Here is a 23,799-nt window from a genome sequence, read left to right as displayed (position 1 = left end):
ATATAGAGCTTTCAAATGTCCGTTTTATTTAATCATCTTTCTAAAAAAAAAAATAATGAAACAAAAATTGGGCGCACACACACATAAAACAAGAAAATATTAAAATCACTTATTCTGTTCCCTGCATTTTCTTGCACTGGCTAGTCTCCTCGCTCCCAGTCAGGAACCATGTGGTTGTGGAACTAGAACCTGGAACTGCAGCAGGATCTTCACTCTTCCAGTACCTACTAGCTTATCTAACTTTAAAGAAATCAAAAAGAAACACAAACTCCCTTTATGTTACACCCATTGTGTGTCCTCTCTTCAGCAGGAACCTTATTAAAACTAGCTAGCCACAAAATAAAAACATAAGCCAGAATCCCTTCTAAATGAATCCCAGTGTACCTAATCAAGCCTGTTCCCTTACCAGTCAGATCAACCTGTTTGCAGCTCTGATCTTACCTGCATGTATGATGTTTGGCAAGCAAATTTCACCTCCCTGGGCCACTCTGCTCTTGTGTTCACTCAGCTAAAGGAAACTTAATTCTGTTAGCACTCCCCTTTTAACTTTGGGGCCTGTTTCTCCAGCAGTCACCCCTTCCAGCCAAATTCCTGGGAACCCTGGCTCAGGAAAACGCTCTGCCGACTGTTACTGGTCAAACCAAATTAGGCTTTCTCCTGTTGTTATACTCCTTTCCCAAATTTCCTTCAAGAATTAGCTTATTACCACAAAACACCTTCAAAAAGCTTTTTAATTCCTAATACCAGTTCCCAAAAGTATTAGCTTCATTTTAGGCTAGCAACTTTCACAGCTTGGCCGCCCAAATACCTCCCAGGCTCATTTATTTCTGCTAACCTGCCAGCACTAACAGAAACACTCTTCTCTTACGAGCATTAGTCCCCAACTGAACTTACTGTCCTCCCCAAACTGTTTCTGGCTACCGTCACCTGATCCCTATGGCCCAATTGGTAGTCCCCAAACAAAAGATACAGTTCTCTCAGACTCTAAGACTATGGAACCTGGAATCTCACAGTGCCAACTCTGTTTTGAAAATCTAAATCCCCATAGATAATAATGGGAAAAAGAACATTTTTAAAATATTTCTGTAATAACAAATGTGACACACTTCTTATTCACTACACTAATCAAGCACATCTTCTGACACCCCTGTAATTGTAAATTTTAAAAATACATATTTTCCCAAGCACCCTGCATTTTCCTCACAAAAGTCATAAAAATGGTCAACAAAATTTCTTTAAAAACTATACAGAAAATTCCTCCCTACCAGCTATAACTGGTGGAATTCTCGGCCCTCTATAACGTATTCTCCCATATTATGATCCCAAAATTAATTTCCCCCAATTAAGAACCCATGTCCCATCTAAAGAGAGTCCCCAAAGACCCGTACCATTAAAAAGAATTTTCTCAACTTTTCCCTGGAGCCCTGCCAAGAAGCCCTGCCAAATACAGTTCAAAAAACACATTTTAAAATTCAAATAAAAATTCCAAAGACCCAAGGAACCATTTACCTGTCTCCACACAGATAAACAAGACCACTTCCACCTCCGGATCCAGTCTGGTAGGACCACTGTGCTTCCAAACAAAAATCATGGTTTCCCAGAGAACCACCTAGAGCCCCAGGTTTGTTTTGGGCCCACCTTGAACTCCAGAGCCTTACTGAACATGTGTGAGAGTTTTCAGAAGCTCAGCATGCTCCCACCCAGCAGGCTAGGCCCAAAGTTGTCCATTTTCCTACTGATCTGCCTTCTGCTTCCCGTCACTCGTGGATAGCGCACCTTCACGGCTGGTCATGTTTTCATTGGCTCCTAGCCAGGGCTGCCGAGAGACTGGGCTGGGCCTGGGGCAAGGTCACCCCTGGGGCCATGCCCCTGCCACCCTTGCCGCCCCCCCCCCCCCCCCGAGGTCCTTTTACTAAGGCATGCTAACTACTTAAAATGCAATTTAACTACTGAGCAACTACAATTTTTGAATAGTTGAACTTTTTGGATTAACTACTGAAAAGTAGTTAATTTATGGAAGTTAGACTTAGACAAAGTAGTTAACTACTCCTCAACATGTCATACAACTCTCCATTGTCCCAGGTACTAAATAAGTACCTGCAAGTAATAAGTAAACCACTTTGATCATAACCAGAAAAAGGTGGTATATCAAAATTCATCACCTTTCCCTTTCTCTTTATGGAGTGATGAGTCTTTCCTGAGGGGGAGGGCGTCCATAGAGTACTTAATTTAGCACTGACACTGCCTGTTTGTAAAGGTGTGAGTGCCTCATGTTACATAAGTAGCAACAGTGGAGTAGCCACAGGTGGGCTTGGGTGGGCCAGGGCCCACCCATTTATGGCTCAGGCCCACCCAACAGTAGCACATGTTTAGTGGTAACTGGTGGGAATACCAAACTCTGCCAGCTGAAGATTTCCCCCTGATGGTAACGAAAATGCTACTTTCCACAACACTGGCACCTGCGCATACTCAGTTTTCAGTACATGCCTGCTGCCAAGGTGGAAAGAAGTGTTTTCCCACCAGCTGAGTTAATTTTTTTTTTTTTTTTGGGGGGGGGAGGGGGGGGAGAACACTTGGTGCCCACCCAATTCTTGCCTAGGCCCACCCAAAATCTGTTGTCTGGCTACGCCCCTGAGTAGCAAATTATGAAAATATTTGTAATTTATTTTATTTGTTGCATTTGTACCCCACATTTTCCCACCTATTTGCAGGCTCAATGTGGCTTACATAGTACCGTCAAAGGCGTTTGCCCAGTCAGTTGATAACAAATACATAGTTGTATAGTGATCAAATGAGGTATAAGTGGAGGGTTGGAAGGGGTGAAGATTGTATGTTGCCCTGTTTGATCATAGTTATGCTGTGTTGGTAGGTGAAGAGGGTTACGTGGAGTCATTGGGGTAGGCCTTTTTGAAGAGGTTGGTTTTTAGTGATTTCCTGAAGTTCAGGTGGTCGTGAATTGTTTTCACAGCTTTTGGGAGGCTATTCAATAGTTGTGCGCTTATGTAGAAGAAGCCGGCTGCGTAAGTTGTTTTGTATTTCAGTCCTTTGCAATTTGGGTAGTGTAGGTTTAGGTAGGATCTTGAAGATCTGACTTTGTTTCTTATTGGTAAGTCTGTAAGGTCTGTCATGCATCCTGGGACTACGCCATATAAGATTTTGTGGACTAAGGTGCAGATTTTGAAGATAATCCGTTCTTTGGGAGCCAATGCAACTTTTCTCGAAGAGGTTGAGCACTTTCGAAGCATGTTTTGCTGAATATTATAAATCATAAAGTTTGTGTTTACAAATAAAGAGGGTCTTTTAGACAGGGAATAAGGTTTAGAAAATCAGGCTCTTTGGGCGTCTTTTACTAAGGCGCGCTCACGTTTTTGGCATGCGCTAAAATTGTGGGAGTGCTAAACGTTAGAGATGCCAATGTATTCTTATGGGCATCTCTAATGTTTAGCACGCCCACAAATTTAGCACTCGCTAAAAATGTGAGCGCGCCTTAGTAAAAGACACTCAAAGAGCCTGATTTTCTAAACCTTTTTTCCTGTCTATATGGGGAAGGGGGACAAATTATAAATTAGGCCCAAAGTCTGTTTCCACAGTTTGTTTTCCTATTGAATTTTATGTAACATTTTTTGAAAAAATGGCAAAAATGTTGATTATCCCCTTTGTTACATTCATGAACCTTTCATTTTTTCAAAATGTCATCAAAATTATTTGGAATAGTCAAATGTCATAACATTTATGCAGAAAATGTTTGCACAGATATTGGACACATGCTAATAGACATAAAATATATTGAATTAGCACAAGTCTGAAAAGCAAATTGTCAAGGCTTCAGCCATAGCTAGTATGTACAGTATATCTTTCTCATATTTGTAATATTCTTCTCTCACTCTTCCCCAGCCTCTATAGACAATCACTTTTGTTTAATAAACCTAGAAACATAAAGGCTAATATTCAAAGCAAGTTAACTGGCTGGGAATGACCGCCGACTGGTTAATTTGTTTGTATATGGCTATCCAGTCATTTTCAGCGGCACTTAACCAGTTAGTGGCACTGAAAATACCGGCTAACACCGATGTGGATGCTGGCTACATCTGGGGTATTCCAGAGGCATTTCAGGGGGTAGTCAGGTTAGCTCCCAATATTCACAGCTAACTGGCCATGTTTAGCATATAAATAGGACCGCAAAATAGTTGCCTTATCTTTATGTACTAGCCCATGACCAGTTAAGTCTGAATATTGATTTAACTGGGCATGCACTAGCTGGCTTTATAAATAAAAGTAGAAATTTAATGCTGAAGCCTACACAGGGCCTGGCCTTGAATTTTCAGATTAGCGCCAGCGGCAGATTAAAAAAAACACACACACTGCTGCCGGCTGAATATCGGCCAGAGAGAAAATAATGACATAGACCATACTGAGATATCAGTTGCTTCCATACATACCAATCACAAAGCTATTATTTCTTCCTCTCCCAGAGAGATATTCTGTGGTCTTCCATTATATTTACCTGCCAGTCAGTACTGTCTCCTGCTAGATGAACCTTCTCAATGCTGTTTCATTTAAGCAAAGGTATGGCTCATTGAGCAGATCTTTGGACCATGGTTCTCAACAGTCCTCAAGACCCACCCAACAAGTCAGGTCTTCACGATACCTACAATAAATATGCATGAGATACATTTGCATGCAATACCTCCATTATATTCAAATCTATCTCATACATATTCACTGTGGATATTCTGAGAATCTAACTGGCTGGATTTGTCCCAAGGATTGGGTTGATAACCCTGGTCTTAGGCTGACAATACAGGTTGTTAGTTTAAGATGAATCAAACCTCATAGCAACTTTCATAGCAGGGCTTGCAGCATTTGTTTTGAGTTCCTTAATAAAAATATTTTGTCTTCATTTGTGTCCCGCTCTATATTCCAATTTCCAATTGCAGTCCATAGCAAGTCATTTTATCAATACTAAATTTGCTAGTATATTCCATTCAAAAAAATTAACCAACAATTAGGTTGAAAAACATGGGGTACAAATGCAGAAAAATAAATGAACTATAATTAGAATTACATGTTTCAGAGGCTTTTAGTTGTGAGCGACTCTACTTAAAACACATGATTTTGGATCAAGAAGGAACTAAATATATTTTCATTCTGAGTCAATATCAACTTCAACCAACCTGTTCTGCACCCTGCGGTTTAGAACTGAATTTTTTATTCTTTAAAGATTTAAAATGAATATCTTATTATACTTATTCTTCATTAAGACCAAGAAGAGTTGTGTTGGCATTTTGTTCTTCGAGGCAATACACTTCATTTAACTTATAAAAGAATAATTATACCATTGATTCAAATAAAAAAGAAAATGCTACTCAAAGCATTTTCATTGAACTTCAAATTATAGAATGTTTTACATTTACAAGGCAAATGCTTAGTCTTCATCAATCTTCTTGAAGAGAGAACACAGGCATGCAGCCTCAAAGGTAAATCTGCCATTAACAGATCTTCTCTGTCAGATGCCAACAAAACAACTATAAACCAATATAGAACAAAATTATACATAATTCATAAACCAACATAATTATATTTTGTAACAGTAAATGTGGTACGGAAATGAGCAGAAAAACACAGTGATGCATGGGTAAACTAGAGCTGAAGCATAGTTTATACAATACACGAGTGCAAAATACTCATTAGAGAATATATTTTTCTGCATTGCTAGTGCAATTTAACATCAGAAGCTTTCTGACCCACTTTTTGCAAAATTGCACAAAAATCTGTAATAGGGTAAATGCACCAGGAAGGCTAGAACAAATGAATGGGATTTTGGAGTGATGATCAGTAGAAATGAACAACCAGAATATTTTTGTTTCATGTTGCTTTTCATATTGTTTCTGGGAATGTTTGCTTTATTCATTTTTGTTTGGCCATTTTGTCATCATGGTAGCAAAGTCATTGAGTGCATGCTCTTTTGAAAGATTGCATAGTAATTGCAAAGAAAGGTCACTCTTGGATCCAATATGGCGGAACATACCTGAAGCATTTTTGAGCCTCTCCTCTTTCACAGCATTTTTCCTCTGTCTATATGCCTAAGTGGTGGGGTAAAGCCACTGCTTGATCTCCCAGTGGCCGGTAACCCCTGTTGTGGGTCCTATGGACCGATTGTTGAGAGGCTTCAGACTGGTAGAAGGGTTGTATGGCAGCCTTCTAGAGATGCTGGCATCAGGGAAGGAATTATCAGCGTCTCCTTGGCTTGATACAACATTGAGTCCCAACTGAAGAGCTCCTCCACCACAGCATGATGATCTAGTTCTCTACTCCTAAAGTGAGCATTACGGTGGCAAGTTCCAATGAAACTGAAGGGGGAACCTCGAAGGAGGATTTTGGAAGTGATGGCCTGTGTCAGGTATTGATGGTGCAGATTCCGGAATTTTTGCAGAAGAAGCCTGTCAAGGTGACCATGGATTCATTATGCCCTTTCACAGAAGATTAATCATTTAGAAGCTAAAGTGGATAAATCTGATTCTTAGGTGGAGGTATTAACTGGCCATATTGATTCTATGGAAAGAGATATTAATGACTCTAAAAGTTTATAGCCCATGTTTGTGGAGGATATTACTAATTTAAAATCTAAGGGCCCTGTTTACTAAGCCACTCTGTAGGCTTGCAAACTTTTTAAAGCACACTAATGCTAGAGGCACCCATAGGAATATAATTGGTGTCTCTTTCGTTAGTGCGCTCTAAAAAATTTGCATGCCTATAGCACGGCATAGTAAACAGGGTCCTCAATGTGAAGCTTTGGAAAACTTTGACAGGAGTAATAATCTTCATTTTTTGAATTTTCCTCGATTGAATATAATTCTTCCTAAGGATATGTTGAAACAATATCTGATGGAATTTTTTTTTTCTGAGGATAAGTTGCCTCCATTTTCTCAGGTGTATTTATATACCTGGAAGGATTTATATACCTGGAAGGGTGAATGGGGCAACCTCAGACAGCTTTGGATATTTCTGCACTGTTTCAATTTTCAGACTCAGAGGAAGGCACAGTGTCTACTTTATTGGCTACAGTTGCTTTGGCCCCTGATAAATTGTGGCTTATGAAGATGTTCTTTTAAAATAAAGAAAAATTGTTTGGGGGTTATAAAATACAAGTTTTTCCTGATGTTGCTAGAGATACCTAATGTTGTCGTAGGCAGTTTTTGTTAATGAAGCCAGGGGTTCTCCAAGTTGGAGCAACCTTTTTCTTGTGCTATCCCTATAAATGCATCATTAAATACAAGTCCACTAAATATGTGTTTGCTGAGCCTTCACACCTTTCAGCTTTTCTGGTTACTAAAAAGGTGATGGGAGAGTAAATAGCATTCATATTTTGCTCTTTATGGTATTAGGTTATTCAGTCTGTAATGCTTTAGTTGTTATTTTTTTATTGTAAAACTATTTTTTTTCTTTGTATCTTTCCATTTTAATTCCGGATCTAATAGTAGGGACTTGAGTGATGAATATTTCTTCTGTTGCTATTGAAATATTTTCTTTATTTTATCATTGGAAAAGTCACTTTTCTGTACAAGTGAATACTTGGTATATATCTATGTGCCCTGTTTACTATGCCAGGCTATGGGCATGCTAGCAGTTTTAGCAGATGCTAAAGTTAGAGACACTATCAGGCTTATTTTTGAAAGAGAAGGGCGCCCATCTTTTGATACAAATCGGAAGATGGGCGTCCTTCTCCCCGGGTCATCCAAATCGGCATAACTGAAAACTGATTTTGGGCGTCCCCAACTGCTTTCCGTCACGGGGACAACCAAAGTTCACGGGGGCGTGTAGGTGGCATAGCAAATGCGGAACTTGGGCATGCCAAACACATGGGCGTCCTTGACCCATAATGGAAAAAAGAAGGGCGTCCCTGACGAGCACTTGGCCGACTTTACTTGGTCCCTTTTTTCTTACAACCAAGCCTCAAAAAGGTGCCTGAACTGACCAGATGACCACCGGAGGGAATCTGGGATGACCTCCCCTTACTCCCCTAATGGTCACTAACCCCCTCCCACCCTCAAAAAACAACTTTAAAAATATTTTGTGCCAGCCTCAGATGTCAGTGGGTGCAGTGCGCTTCAGGCATGCGGACCCAGGCCCATCCCTCCCCCACCTGTTACACTTGTGGTGGTAAATGTGAACCCTCAAAAACCCACCTGAAACCCACTGTACCCACATCTAGGTGCCCCCTTCACCCCTTAGGGCTATGGTAGTGGTGTACAGTTGTGGGGAGTGGGTTTTGGGGAGGTTTGGGGTGCTCAGCACACAAGGTAAGAGAGCTATGCACTTGGGAGCAATTTCTGAAGTCCACTACAGTGCCCCCTAGGGTGCCCGGTTGATCTCCTGGCATGTCAGGGGGACCAGTGCACTATGAATGCTGGCTCCTCCCATGACCAAATGGCTTGGGTTTGGTCATTTCTGAGATGGGCATCCTTGGTTTCCATTATCGCCAAAAATCAGAAACGACCAAGTCTAAGGACGACCGTCTCTAAGGTCGACCTAAATTTCAAGATTTGGGCGTCCCGACAGTATTATTGAAACCAAAGATGGATGCCCATCTTGTTTCGATAATACTGGTTTCCCCACCCCTTCACGGGGCTGTCCTGCGAGAACGTCCCCAGGAAAACTTGGGCGTCCCTTTCGATTATGCCCCTCCACATATTCCTATGGGTGTCTCTAGCATTAGCGTGTGCTAAAAACGCTAGCGCACCTATAGCCCAGCATAGTAAACAGGGCCCTTAAATTTGTTATAAATAAATAAAAGAAAGGTCACTCTAAGAGTGAACATTCTTTTCCTGATAGTGTGCATATGATTTCACTGCTTGCTAATGTACAGTGATTCACACATACACAATGGTTCATGCATGGTTTGAATGGGTACACTATTAGGAAGAACCTGCATTTCCTTCCTTCCTTCTATTGATGCTTCAGCCTTAAGCTGAAATCAAATAAAACCAACCTTGAACCGTGTCTTTTGAAAGAGTGCTCCCTCTTTGCAAATACTGTGTACTCTTTTGAAAGAGCACGCACTATTAATGTAAAACACACAAAAAAAGACACATTTGTTTTTCTGCTTTGTTTTCTTCATTAATGGCATACAAATTACGTTTTAGGGCAAGCAAGCTCTCTCTGCTTTCTTGATAACCAAAATAAATAGAGGAAAAGACTTCAGAATCTCCATGCCAGCTGGTCCTAATTATAACCAGACCGCTGACGGCACTACTCAGCGTGGCTCAATATTAAGCTCACGTTGGCGAGAATCCTCATTAGTCTACTACCTCTAACACACTAGCAGTAATTATTTTACATTTTTTTCAATTTTTCTTATACATGCTGTGTGATATAAGTACTGAAAAAGTAAGTACTGAAAAAGTACTTAGCTGTGGCTGTGCTTGATTAATAGCGAATGTCCGTGCCCAACAGCAAGCTCCTGTTTCGCTCTACGCTTCTTAAGGAGCTGGACCTTACATCTTTTCAAAGCATCATTAATGGCATGCAATGACATAGGATATGTAATTGACATTTCCCATTTCATTGCAAACAGCCCATTCCTAATGATCAGGGGTTTGGAAGTTGTTGTTTTTTTTATATATTAACATGTATAAAATAATGCATAAGGAAGATTTAAAAAAAAACTATAAAAGGGACTTGAGTGAAAGATATCCGATGCTGTCAATAGTACACACCGGTAATGTCAACAAATATCAATAATTAATCTCCCACACTGCAGGAATTAAAATGATCAAACCTGCTAGTAATTAGTTGAAAATTGAAGGACCTCAGAAAAAGGAGCATAAATATTCAATTCAATGACTGTTCAAAACAATTCCCATATTACATCATAGGTCCAGAAATCTTCAATAAGTATAGATATTTATTGAAATAAATGTATTTCCATATAAAAGTCAATCATCAAATAAGAATCGCTTATTTATATCAAAAGCAGAGCAATATTCCACATCCAGATGATTCCTATATCTCTATACTGTACTGTGCCTGACTTGAGTGTCATTGAAACTTCAATTGCTGTTTGACAGCTGCTTCTTGATGATTACTACACTTGATAATTGTGGATTTATAGCCACTCTTGCAAGCTCTGTATGTTAGGTAACAGTAAGGTATGGTTGCAGAGTTAACTCTTAGTTACTGATGTTAAGGATGTAAAAAGAATTGAAGCGGTGCAAAGAAAAGCTACGAGAATAGTATGGGATTTGCGTTACAAGACGTATGAGAAGAGACTTGCGGACCTGAACATGTATACCCTTGAGGAAAGGAGAAACAGGGGTGATATGAAACAGACGTTCAAATATCTGAAAGGTATTAATCCACAAACAAACCTTTTCCGGAGATGGGAAGGTGGTAGAACTAGAGGGCATGATATGAGATTGAAGGGGGGCAGACTCAAGAAAAATGTCAGGAAGTATTTTTTCACTGAGAGAGTGGTGGATGCTTGGAATGCTCTCCCATGGGAGGTGGTGGAGAGGAAAACGGTAACGGAATTCAAACATGCATGGGATAAACATAAAGGAATCCTGTTCCGAGGGAATGGATCCTCAGAAGCTTAGCCGAGATTGGGTGGCAGAGCCGGTGGCGGGAGCTGGGGCTGGTTGGGAGGCGGGGATAATGCTGGGCATACATCACAATCAGGTTTCCACACAAATCACAGTACAGAAACATTGTTGGATGACTACTGAACTATGTAGAAAATCTTTTAAAGTATGAAATAAGGTGCAATTGGACTTATCCAGTGATTTCGACTTGGTGGATCATAAAGTATTATTGGAAATTCTGGATAAATTTGGAATAACTGGAAATGTTTTGTCTTGGTTCAGAGGTTTTCTAACTGTTTGATCTTACTTTGTAAAATTTCAGGGAAACCTGTCTAAAAGTTGGTTATTACCTTCGGGCGTTCCACAGGGTTCACCCCTGTTGCCGATCTTGTTTAATGTTCTAATGCTTCCTTGGGCAGACTTCTGAAGAAAAAAGGTTACGAAAGCTATATACAGTGGGGGAAATAAGTATTTGATCCCTTGCTGATTTTGTAAGTTTGCCCACTGACAAAGACATGAGCAGCCCATAATTGAAGGGTAGGTTATTGGTAACAGTGAGAGATAGCACATCACAAATTAAATCCGGAAAATCACATTGTGGAAAGTATATGAATTTATTTGCATTCTGCAGAGGGAAATAAGTATTTGATCCCCCACCAACCAGTAAGAGATCTGGCCCCTACAGACCAGGTAGATGCTCCAAATCAACTCGTTACCTGCATGACAGACAGCTGTCGGCAATGGTCACCTGTATGAAAGACACCTGTCCACAGACTCAGTGAATCAGTCAGACTCTAACCTCTACAAAATGGCCAAGAGCAAGGAGCTGTCTAAGGATGTCAGGGACAAGATCATACACCTGCACAAGGCTGGAATGGGCTACAAAACCATCAGTAAGACGCTGGGCGAGAAGGAGACAACTGTTGGTGCCATAGTAAGAAAATGGAAGAAGTACAAAATGACTGTCAATCGACAAAGATCTGGGGCTCCACGCAAAATCTCACCTCGTGGGGTATCCTTGATCATGAGGAAGGTTAGAAATCAGCCTACAACTACAAGGGGGGAACTTGTCAATGATCTCAAGGCAGCTGGGACCACTGTCACCACGAAAACCATTGGTAACACATTACGACATAACGGATTGCAATCCTGCAGTGCCCGCAAGGTCCCCCTGCTCCGGAAGGCACATGTGACGGCCCGTCTGAAGTTTGCCAGTGAACACCTGGATGATGCCGAGAGTGATTGGGAGAAGGTGCTGTGGTCAGATGAGACAAAAATTGAGCTCTTTGGCATGAACTCAACTCGCCGTGTTTGGAGGAAGAGAAATGCTGCCTATGACCCAAAGAACACCGTCCCCACTGTCAAGCATGGAGGTGGAAATGTTATGTTTTGGGGGTGTTTCTCTGCTAAGGGCACAGGACTACTTCACCGCATCAATGGGAGAATGGATGGGGCCATGTACCGTACAATTCTGAGTGACAACCTCCTTCCCTCCGCCAGGGCCTTAAAAATGGGTCGTGGCTGGGTCTTCCAGCACGACAATGACCCAAAACATACAGCCAAGGCAACAAAGGAGTGGCTCAGGAAGAAGCACATTAGGGTCATGGAGTGGCCTAGCCAGTCACCAGACCTTAATCCCATTGAAAACTTATGGAGGGAGCTGAAGCTGCGAGTTGCCAAGCGACAGCCCAGAACTCTTAATGATTTAGAGATGATCTGCAAAGAGGAGTGGACCAAAATTCCTCCTGACATGTGTGCAAACCTCATCATCAACTACAGAAGACGTCTGACCGCTGTGCTTGCCAACAAGGGTTTTGCCACCAAGTATTAGGTCTTGTTTGCCAGAGGGATTAAATACTTATTTCCCTCTGCAGAATGCAAATAAATTCATATACTTTCCACAATGTGATTTTCCGGATTTAATTTGTGATGTGCTATCTCTCACTGTTACCAATAACCTACCCTTCAATTATGGGCTGCTCATGTCTTTGTCAGTGGGCAAACTTACAAAATCAGCAAGGGATCAAATACTTATTTCCCCCACTGTATAAGAATTTATTACTATTGTTTTTCCGGTTGCCACTGACATACAAGATGTGAACAATACTATCTTCCACTGTTTTTCATGTATCTCCAATTGGATGTCTGCTCATTATTTGAAATTAAATAGAGAGAAAACTAAGTTCTTACTTGTTGAGGCTAAACTGAATCAGGAACCGAGGACAAACCTGATTATTGATGGAGAAAGTTTTATTCTGGATCAGTATATAAAATATTGGGTATTATGATGGACAATAAATTATCCATGGAATCTCAGATAAATTCACTTGTTAAGCGCTCATTTTATAGTATGAGAAGATTAAGGTCTATTCGTAAATACTTACTGACTGATCTGTTCAGACTTGTGGTCCAGTCATTAATTCTTAGTAAGTTGGGCTATTGTAATATAGTTGAACAGTGGGTGTGGTTATGGGTGTGGAATGGGTGGGTTATGGTTGTTTCTAAAATCTATGCACATTGTTATAGAATACACTTGCTCTGTGCCTAATTTAGGCACTGGGATATATACTAGGTCTTACTTTGTTAATTGACAGTGACTAAATTTAGTCGGCGTATTCTATAAACTGCGTGGAAATGTAGGCATATTCTATAAAGAACGCTTAAATTAAAGTGTATTTTATAGAATACGCTTTGATTTCCATGTGGAAATTTCGGCACTATATATAGAATCTAGTCTTTAGCATGCAAATTAGAACACACAAGTTATAATGAGGAGTTAATTGGTGTTAACAAGCAATAACAGGTCATAAATATCCTTAATTGGTGCTAATTGGCACCAATGAGCAATTTGTGCACAAATGCCATTAGTATTGTGGAAGCTGTGTACACAAAATCAACCACATGCAACTTCAATGGGGTGTAGTCATGGGAGGGACATGGGTGGGTGAGGGGCATGCTGAAGATATGTGCACACAGATTATAGAATACTTTCATTTATGCATGTAACTAACATCACTTGCATAAATGAAAGTATTCTATAATATGTGTGCACAAATCTTCTGTATGTCCCTCACTCACCCATGTCCCTCCCATGTTTACACCCCATTGAAGTTGCATGTGATTGATTTTGTATACACAACTTCTAGAATAGGCCTAACATCACTGAGGCAAGCACACTTAAGCCAACCATTGAGCTAGTGTAAGTGTTCACACCTAAAGTTATGCATGTAAATGGACACTTTCACTAGTGCATTGCATGAGTAATTGCTATTATAGAATTCACATTTAGCTCATTCTATTAGTGTACCTAACTTTAGGTGCTCTTTTATGAATTTATTCCTATATGAGTGCAAGAACTTTTATGCACACAAATCAATTGTATGTCTGTTAATTCATAGGTATACACACAAGCAATTTGTCTGCACTTTAAATTTCTAGGTGCCAATACAAACTGAATGCATACTCATAGATGTCCATCTCAGTTGCAGAGGGACTTTTTGTTTTTAATCTAACATGCTATCAAATTGGATCATCTCTTATATGAGAAATTATCTCTATCAGTAAAGTATATCAGTACCTAACCACTGCCTCATATCATCAAACATTACTCCTGTGGCAAAAGCAAATCCCGCACTGCCATCTTACTGTTTATCAGAGAACGTCAGTTCACACACCTATCACCACTTAGAAAATGGATGGAAAGAGAATGATATGGTGATTTCAAAACCTTTCTATTGTCAAATACATCCATTTTTATGAAATAAATTTGTTTTCATCCTCTATTTTTAACTCTTTAAATAGACAATAACAGAAACCCAGGCCAGTGTCAGGCTTGATATGACAATGGTGGATTGAGGACACATTAAAAAAATGTTCATAATAGTTATATTGGATTTTGATACAGTAGTTCAGAGATGTTCTTATTCATTACAATGTGTGTGTTTTTTTTAAACATCTAGTGGTGGCCAAAGGAGAAGATAACTTAGAAGATTAATTTATTGGGTGCCCTTCCTCTGTCCTCCAGTAAAGATATTGTGCCCATGAATTCATTAGGCTTTTGGAGACAAAATATTGGTACAAAGCCTATCCCATGCCTGAGACACGCCTTTCTTTCAGTGCAAGGGTTCTCTATGCAATTACAGGCTGAAAGGTTTCAAGCTTCAGAGCAGCAGAAATAGTGAAACCATAGGAAATGTAAATCATGTACACTATTCAAAACCAAAGAAAATATATCAACAAGAGAGGCAGTATAGTGGAGAAGCCACAGGTGAGCTCAGCTGGGCAGCCCCCCCCCCCCCCCCCCCCCCCACATACACACTTTGCACTCAGTTCCACCCAGCAGTGGCACACCCTTGTTATAGCTGGTGAGGATCACAAAGCCCCACCAGCTGAAGACTTCCTTCAGACCCCCGAAGGCAGCAGCAGCGTTTAAGTCAGTACCTAGGTTCTTGTTCAGTTTTTGCACATATGTGAGAAGTGAGTATGCACTAGATGCCAGCTCAGGAACACTGCCACTGCCTTCAGAATACCGGAGAAGGTCTTCAGCTGGCAAAGCTTGGGGATCCCCACAATCACAGATATTTCTATTGTGAGTTGGGGGAGGTGCACTGGGGGAAGGGAGGAGGCAGAGAGTGGCGTTTGGGGGTGGGGTGGGGGAATGGGTAGAGAGAACATTTAATGGCCACTCATTGTACTCCTAGGCCAGTGGTGTGCTGGAGCAGGCTCTCACAGGCTCGCAAGAGCCGGTTGTTAAGTTTTTAAGAATTTTGGGAGCCGGTTGTTAAAGTAGGGCCCTCCATGGCTACTTTAACAACTGGCTCCCAAAATGTGGGCTTGGGCCCCCTGCTGAATTCTCTTTTATTTGCTGGTGGGGATGCTGAGCCCTGCCAGCCAAGTACATAGACTGCTGCTGCTCCCAGCTCCTTGTTTCCAGCTCTGAGCAGCAGGCTGGGACTTCTCCAGCATGTGTGAGAAGTTTCAGCATGCTGCTCAGAGCAAGACGTTGGGAATGGAGGCAGTCCATTTATTGGTTGCCAGCAAAGGTATGCCTAGCGTGCCCGCATGAAGGGAGGGAGGAGAGACAGGCAAGTGTTGCTCCCCCCCCCAACCCGGCCACCCCTGGCCCTTCCAACTGCAGAGCTGGCTACGTCCGGAGAAAGAGCCTGTTGTTAAAAATTTACCAGCACACCCCTGTCCTAGGCTCACCAAAAAGTTGCTGTCTAGCTATGCTACTGATGCAGTTGCAAAGGGGGGGATTTTATATATGTCGCCTTAAAAATCTGTGTGGAAAACATTTATGCCTAAACCTATTCTATAAGCGGTGCCTAGATTTAGGCGTGGTATGTAGAATATACTTAGTTGATATCTCAGCACCTAAAACTACGTGCCTCCATTTACATCAACAAGTACATGGCGTCAATCTCAGCATATAGATTAAGCACAGAGGGCCATATACTATAACTACATGCGTAAATTTTGGAACACCCACGAAATGCCCATTTGTCTACCCATAACCATGTCCCTTTTTGTCTGTGTGCATTATATAGGCACAGTGCATTACAGAATACACTTAGCGAGTTGTGCACATAAATTCTAATTATTGCTGATTAGTGATCATTGCTTGTTAAGTGCTGTTAACAGCACTGATTGGCTTGTTAAGCCAATTAAGTTGCACGTGTTATAGAATCTGCATGGATTTTGGTGCGGATCTCTAGCTGTGCTTTATAGAAAATGTTTAGGCTCTCTTTCTTAAAATTTGGGGTTGATAATCAGTGGGTCAGTTCTAGGTAGGAAAAACTCCTGATCAATGATTGGATCCATACCCAGATTTTCAGTAGTATTGTCTGGATAACTGAATATCTGGTCAGACCACCTCAGCACTATCCGGGTAGTTCCAGGGTAGTCCAGGGACAGAACATAGACATTGCCAGGGGTTACACATTTAGTGTTGATATTCAGTCCGGTAACTGGGTAATTTCTCATAGTACGATAGGACAGGCAAACGGTTATCCTAACTTTACTCATTTACATATTTGGGTACCATTCTGAATATCCCCAGTATCTGGTAAGTAGCTCCAGCCAATTCATACCTGGATATTTAGTGCCAGTCATTATTTGAATATGTAAAGCCAGTGGCAACCAGAGTTTAAAGAAATGCTGACCACCATGGATTGAATATTAGCCCTTTGGCATTTACCCCTCGGTCTTCATTGATTTTTTTTAAATTTCACAGTTTCAAAAAAGAATACAAATTCTTTTATATGTTAGAACTTTTTAACATGTGCATTTCACAGTTCTGTCCCAAAGTCCAACACTGCTTGTGGAATAACTTTGTAAAACTAGGAATGCGTTGCCACGTAACTTGAAAACGGTCTATGAACTGACCAATTTCCGCAAATTATTAAAAACCTATCTCTTTGACGAGATATATCACAAAGATCAACATGTGTAATTGTATAATCTTTTGAACTTTTAGTACTGTCTTATAATGTCTTTTGCTTTAACACCATCATGTAATTCACCACCATGTAACACAAACCCTCTGTAAACCTAATGTATATTCACTTCTATTTCCAGTACCCATGATGTATTGTAAGCCACATTGAGCCTGCAAAAAGGTGAGATAATGTGGGATACAAATGCAAGAAATAAATAAAACATGTAAGTTGGGGCTCCTGTCACATTAACTTTTGTGAATTGAGTATATACATATATACAGTGGGGGAAATAAGTATTTGATCCCTTGCTGATTTTGTAAGTTTGCCCACTGACAAAGACACGAGCAGCCCATAATTGAAGGGTAGGTTATTGGTAACAGTGAGAGATAGCACATCACAAATTAAATCCGGAAAATCACATTGTGGAAAGTATATGAATTTATTTGCATTCTGCAGAGGGAAATAAGTATTTGATCCCTCTGGCAAACAAGACCTAATACTTGGTGGCAAAACCCTTGTTGGCAAGCACAGCGGTCAGACGTCTTCTGTAGTTGATGATGAGGTTTGCACACATGTCAGGAGGAATTTTGGTCCACTCCTCTTTGCAGATCATCTCTAAATCATTAAGAGTTCTGGGCTGTCGCTTGGCAACTCGCAGCTTCAGCTCCCTCCATAAGTTTTCAATGGGATTAAGGTCTGGTGACTGGCTAGGCCACTCCATGACCCTAATGTGCTTCTTCCTGAGCCACTCCTTTGTTGCCTTGGCTGTATGTTTTGGGTCATTGTCGTGCTGGAAGACCCAGCCACGACCCATTTTTAAGGCCCTGGCGGAGGGAAGGAGGTTGTCACTCAGAATTGTATGGTACATGGCCCCATCCATTCTCCCATTGATGCGGTGAAGTAGTCCTGTGCCCTTAGCAGAGAAACACCCCCAAAACATAACATTTCCACCTCCATGCTTGACAGTGGGGACGGTGTTCTTTGGGTCATAGGCAGCATTTCTCTTCCTCCAAACACGGCGAGTTGAGTTCATGCCAAAGAGCTCAATTTTTGTCTCATCTGACCACAGCACCTTCTCCCAATCACTCTCGGCATCATCCAGGTGTTCACTGGCAAACTTCAGACGGGCCGTCACATGTGCCTTCCGGAGCAGGGGGACCTTGCGGGCACTGCAGGATTGCAATCCGTTATGTCGTAATGTGTTACCAATGGTTTTCGTGGTGACAGTGGTCCCAGCTGCCTTGAGATCATTGACAAGTTCCCCCCTTGTAGTTGTAGGCTGATTTCTAACCTTCCTCATGATCAAGGATACCCCACGAGGTGAGATTTTGCGTGGAGCCCCAGATCTTTGTCGATTGACAGTCATTTTGTACTTCTTCCATTTTCTTACTATGGCACCAACAGTTGTCTCCTTCTCGCCCAGCGTCTTACTGATGGTTTTGTAGCCCATTCCAGCCTTGTGCAGGTGTATGATCTTGTCCCTGACATCCTTAGACAGCTCCTTGCTCTTGGCCATTTTGTAGAGGTTAGAGTCTGACTGATTCACTGAGTCTGTGGACAGGTGTCTTTCATACAGGTGACCATTGCCGACAGCTGTCTGTCATGCAGGTAACGAGTTGATTTGGAGCATCTACCTGGTCTGTAGGGGCCAGATCTCTTACTGGTTGGTGGGGGATCAAATACTTATTTCCCTCTGCAGAATGCAAATAAATTCATATACTTTCCACAATGTGATTTTCCGGATTTAATTTGTGATGTGCTATCTCTCACTGTTACCAATAACCTACCCTTCAATTATGGGCTGCTCATGTCTTTGTCAGTGGGCAAACTTACAAAATCAGCAAGGGATCAAATACTTATTTCCCCCACTGTATATTTTTTTTACATTTGTACCCCATGTTTTCCCACTCATGGCAGGCTCAATGTGGCTTACATGGGGCAATGGAGGGTTAAGTGACTTGCCCAGAGTCACAAGGAGCGGCCTATGCCTGAAGTGGGAATTGAACTCTGTTCCTTAGGACCAAAGTCCACCATGCCACTCCTCCACTTTTTTATATAATTGGACTTGAAAAGTGTTAGCATTCAAGGTGTACTGTGTTTACTTACAATTACATGTTTAAAATCACTGGAGCATTTAAGAGTATAAATAATATCATATTATTAATCTTCAGTCAATTTTTCAGTGAACTGTGGAGCTTGGGTCTGCTTGTCAGGAAATAAGAAAGAACAAGCATAGTGAAATATTACTCACCATGTTCCTCTAGAAATAGAAGTAGATGTGCTTTAAATCTGAAGAACTACATTTCCCAGATGGCAGTGAGCCTTCAGTTCAGAAGAGATGAGCTGAAGAAGCCTTAGAATGGGGCTGAGCAGTGAGAACCTTCCACAGCTGGGAATAAATAGCAGTAGTATAGGCTAATAGAAAGGAAGCATTAAAATCAGATGCCATTTGGGCAAGAGGGAGGAGAAAATCCCAGGAGCAGCCCTGGGGAGAAATGCTAACAGGGAAGAGGAACAGATAGGCTCACTTGCTAAGCTGTAAGAGCTCAATTGTTTGCTTAGCTGGAAGAGTGGGGCAGCAAAGACCAGAACAGGTGAAAGCTTCTTCCACCATGAATAACTAAAGGCTTCAAAAGTGGGGGAGGGGTATCTAGAGCTAGCACCCATATGGGGAATGCCTGGAAGGGGGAAAGGTTCCCTAGGGCAAATGGCATGCTTTTTGTGTATGGTTGTTTGGACTAAGACCCATCAGAGTCCTATCTAGGCCACTCCTTTGAGGGATACTATCTTTAGATGAGGTCATCTATAAAGGGGTTTGGCCTAGTGTGGCAATACAGCGATTGGGAAAGAGAAATTCATTTATTTAAAAGTGGGTTCCTCCTGGCAGTTGTGCAGAAAGAGAGAGAGGGCTTGGGAAGCAAGATGCTGCAATTTAGAATGTTAGCTTGTTATAGTCAGTTTCATGCCTGTTACTGGCTGGGAAAGTGTTCAAAATGACTGTTAAAGCTGGCAATTGGGAGGGCACCTTGAGGTCTCATGTCAAGTTTAAAAAATAATGCAAAATATCATTGTAATTGTACCAGAGGTTGACTGGAAGCACCAAGGAACTGGTGTGAGTAAAGCTCAGTTTAGTAGTTTCTGTCTGGTATTGTGCAAGAGAAGAGCAGCCAGAGCTACTTGTGACTGTGGAGAACCAGAGGGCAACTCTTGCAAGTGTGTGCAAGAGAAGAGAGGAAAACTCTGATAAGATTCACACTCAAGCAAACATTTAATTTTAAAGTTATTTACTTAGAAACCCCTCTGAAGAATTTCTGACACAGAAGGTCCTTATTGGAACTGAACAGGGACAGTGGATAAACTGAGAGAGCCCCAACCTCAGAGTATTTGTAAAGAAATATTTTTAAAGGAGCAAATTAGATAAAATTGATTAAGCAGTGAAGGAACCCTACAGAAAGTTTGCTGACCCTATTTATGAGCTATGGAATGAGAGGCAGCTCATGCACACTGCTACTGCTTGAAAACATGGTACTAAGAACTCTGATGTTGATGGTGTTGAGGTCCTAAAGGGACCGCAATACAGTTAATCTACTTAGTAGAGGAATTACTGTATACCTGCAGATGTTTCAGTAAACTTTATTAATTGGTGAAACTGATGTACAAAATATGAAATTGAATTGGGAGGGCTAATTAGGGAATCCAATTATCATTTATTTTCCTTAAGCTAGATAGGGACATTTATAGAGCAGGGAAGATAGTTTGATATAACAACTAAAGCTGAGACTAAAACAAAACTGTAATTATTAGAGATACAGGAATAGTTAGACAGGGTATTACTTCTTTGAGGGGCCCTTTTACTAAGCTGCATAAGTGTCTACGCATGCCCAATGATTGCCAAAATGGAGTTACTGCCCGACTACCGCATAGCTCTTGTGGTAATTTCATTTTTGGCGCACATCCAAGAATTGAAGTAAATTGGTTAGACAAGATTTCCCCACACTAAAGTTGTCACAAAATCGTACTGCAGCCCATCCAAATCTTTCCAGCCACAATCGGGGCACAGACCATAGAAATCTGCCCAGCATTTGCCTGGTTCTCCAGCTACTGAAGCTGAATCTGTCCAGCCATGATCAGTGCACAAACTGTAGAAGTCTGCCCCGCACTGTTGCTTCTCAATTTCTGGTGTTGCCATCTAATCACCTCTAAGGTTGCTTGGTTCCATGCTTTCCATACAGAATTCTTTGTTGTTTATCCCAGCATTTTTGAGTTCTGTGGGAGACCATTTTTGCAGTGCAGACCGTAGAAGTCTGCCCAGCACTGGACTTACTCCCCAACTACTGGAGTTGTGGTTGAAGCCCCATATCAGCCAATCCAGATCAGTCTAGCCATGATTGGGGCATATACTGTAGAAGTCTGCACAGCACAGGGTTTATTTTCCAATTACTGAAGTTGCCATCTGAGTACCACTAACTTTGATTTGTTTCCATTCTCTTTCCATATAGGAATACTTTGTGTTTATCTGGTGCATTTTTGAATTCCTTTACCAATTTTGTTTCCAGCACCTCCCGTGGGAGGGCTTTTCAGATATCTACCACCCTCTCCGTGAAAAAGTACTTCTGTGGATTTGATCAACTGTAGGGGTTGATTGCAGGAATCGGCATCTACAGTTAAACTGCTGCAATTTACAGATGGGAGGGGGGAGATTATAAATCAAAATGGGCCAGAAAGAGTTAACAGAATATTTTCAAGCAGTTTCCATCACCAGATGTGCCAAAGCTTTTACTTTAAACATAGATGGAATAAAAATGTGTTTTTACTCTTTATTTCACAGCAGGAGAAACACTTTTCCGCAGCCTTGAAGTGCTACCACATCATTCCAGTAGGCTGAAAACAACTATATTTGAAAATCATGATTTGAAAAGTTTCTTCAAGGGTCAGTAGGCTGTGTGTTTAGTGGATAATTGGGCTGATGAAATGTCTTCCTTTTCTCCTTAACCCTTTAGTGTTCAATGTTCTCGTAATAAGCCATATGGGAACAGATTGAAGGGAACATTGGACACTAAAGGGTTAATAGAACTTCAGGGTAGTTGACTTTCTAAGCTGGATTCACTTTGACAAAGAAAAGAGTAAACAAAATAAAATGAGTTGTAAAACGCAATCTAGAAGGATGACTCAGAGGTGGATTTCTCTTTCTCTGATTCAACTATATTAATATAAAGAATAAATATGTGCCTATTTATTGTATTAGAACAGAGGTTTTCAACCCAGTCCTCAAGGCAAACTAAGCAGTCTGGGTTTACAGGATATTCCCATTGTCAATTGTCAGTGGGAAGGGCCGCCGAGAGACTGAACCGGGCCTGGGGCAGGGCCGCCACTGCCAGGCCTACCCCCTCATCATCCACTGCCACCGCCACCCCTACGAATCATTGCTGCAATTTAAATACCTTGGCTGGCAGGGATCCTGAGGACCCACCAGCAGAAGATGTTTTCCTCCAGCGCTGACTCTTCTGCTGATTGCCTGCCCCTGCGGCTGCTTTTTCTCTCAGGGCATGCTCTGTTTCAAAACCAAGCATGGGCGCCTGAGAGGAAAAGCAGCCACTCAGCAACCAATGGGCAGAAGAACAGTGCTGGAGGAAGACCTGCAGAGCCTGCTCCTCCAGGACCGGGTCCTCTCCAGCCTCCAAGGAGGACCGGTGCCAGAGTTTTCTCTCTCCTGCTCCTGTCTGGGCGCGATCACTCGGGACCCATCAGGAGCAGGAGAGAGAGAGACAGCCCGGCACCGGGCCCCCCTCTCAGCGGCCCTGTCAGTGGGGATATCCTGAAAACCTTGACTGACTGGCTGAGTGTGCCCTGCAGACTGGGTTGAAAACCTCTGTATTAGAATTTGACAGATTATGTATTCAAGCAGGCATAATTAGAACAATTATAAAACTCAGTTGTTTGATTAACTTTTCTTAACCTACAAGTAAAGTGATATTTGATCATTTTAATTACTCACACATTCATAATATTATTTTTTAAATATTTACTTATGCTATAAAAACAAATCTAAATGATATACTTAATAACTAATAAACATACCTGAAATTCTTTACAAAACAGGATGTAATGCTTTCTTTGCTTTACTAATAATTTTAGGTTTTAGAACAAGCCCACGATGGTTTGTGTGCACTCAATTCTTGTGTACAACCCAGCTTCTAATTATGTTCTTGAAAATCCACTACTCTGTTTTTTGCAATGGTTGCAATGGTTGCAGTGAATCTTGAATAACAACTTTTTACAGCTTATAATATTTTTACAGTTATAATATTTGTTTCTTTGAAAGTGCAAATGTTATGTCCTTGTGAGTTTTCCACATTTTGTAATATTGTTTGAACTGTTAACAAGGAATTCTTTACAAAACTGTGATATTACACATTTTCTAATAACATAAAAATCAATAGAATAGAGCTGAGTAAACTTCATTTTTAGACACCTTTGTTACTAGAAACATAGAGCCCTTTTTACCAAGCTGCGGCAAAAGGGGGTCTGCGCTGGCGTTGGGATGTGTTTTTCACACGTGCTGAGGCCCCTTTTTACTGCCGCAGGTAAAAGGGAAGGCTCTCTTTCCTGCAGGAAATGGCCATGCAGCAAGTAAAGCACTTGCCGCGTGGCCATTTCAGGGGAGAGCCCTTACTGCCACCCATTGAGGTGATGGTAAGGGATCCTGTGGTAACCGACACTGCCCGATTACCATTGGGTACACTCTGGTGCTACAAAAATAAATATATTTTTGTAGCACCGGA

The sequence above is a fragment of the Microcaecilia unicolor genome, chromosome 1, assembly GCF_901765095.1.
Source record: "Microcaecilia unicolor chromosome 1, aMicUni1.1, whole genome shotgun sequence".
NCBI classification, from domain to species: Eukaryota; Metazoa; Chordata; class Amphibia; order Gymnophiona; family Siphonopidae; genus Microcaecilia; species Microcaecilia unicolor.
The sequence above is the reverse complement of the archived record's forward strand: the minus strand, read 5'-3'. Positions refer to the sequence as shown.